This window comes from Aethalodelphis obliquidens, unplaced genomic scaffold (assembly GCF_003676395.1).
Source record: "Aethalodelphis obliquidens isolate GAN/ISIS:26980383/991018 unplaced genomic scaffold, ASM367639v1 scaffold102, whole genome shotgun sequence".
In the NCBI taxonomy this organism is placed as follows: Eukaryota; Metazoa; Chordata; class Mammalia; order Artiodactyla; family Delphinidae; genus Aethalodelphis; species Aethalodelphis obliquidens.
In genome coordinates, this window is record NW_020838046.1 from 2,529,891 (window position 1) to 2,530,276 (window position 386).

The 386-nt window shown below is 63.5% G+C and overlaps 1 protein-coding gene across 1 annotated transcript in view; it reads left to right on the top strand.

Annotated features, from left to right (window-relative positions):
• Positions 1–386, top strand: part of OBSCN (obscurin, cytoskeletal calmodulin and titin-interacting RhoGEF) — a 90,040-nt gene that overhangs the window by 46,863 nt on the left and 42,791 nt on the right.

Sequence of the window (386 nt, forward strand, 5' to 3'; positions counted from 1 at the left end):
CTGAGCTCCCCTGCACTCTGAGCTCCCCTGCACTCTGAGCTCCGCTGTACTCTGAGCTCCCCTGCACTCTGAGCTCCCCTGCACTCTGAGCTCCCTCCACTCTGAGCTCCCTACACTCTGAGCCCCCTGCACTCTGAGCTCCCTGCACTCTGAGCTCCCCTCCACTGTCAGCTCCCCTGCACTCTGAGCTCCCCTGCACTCTGAGCCCCCTGCACTCTGAGCTCCCCTGCACTCTGAGCCCCCTACACTCTGAGCTCCGCTGTACTCTGAGCTCCCCTGCACTCTGAGCTCCCCTACACTCTGAGCTCCCCTGCACTCTGAGCTCCCCTCCACTCTGAGTCCCCTGCACTCTGAGCTCCCCTGCACTCTGAGCTCCCTGCACTCTG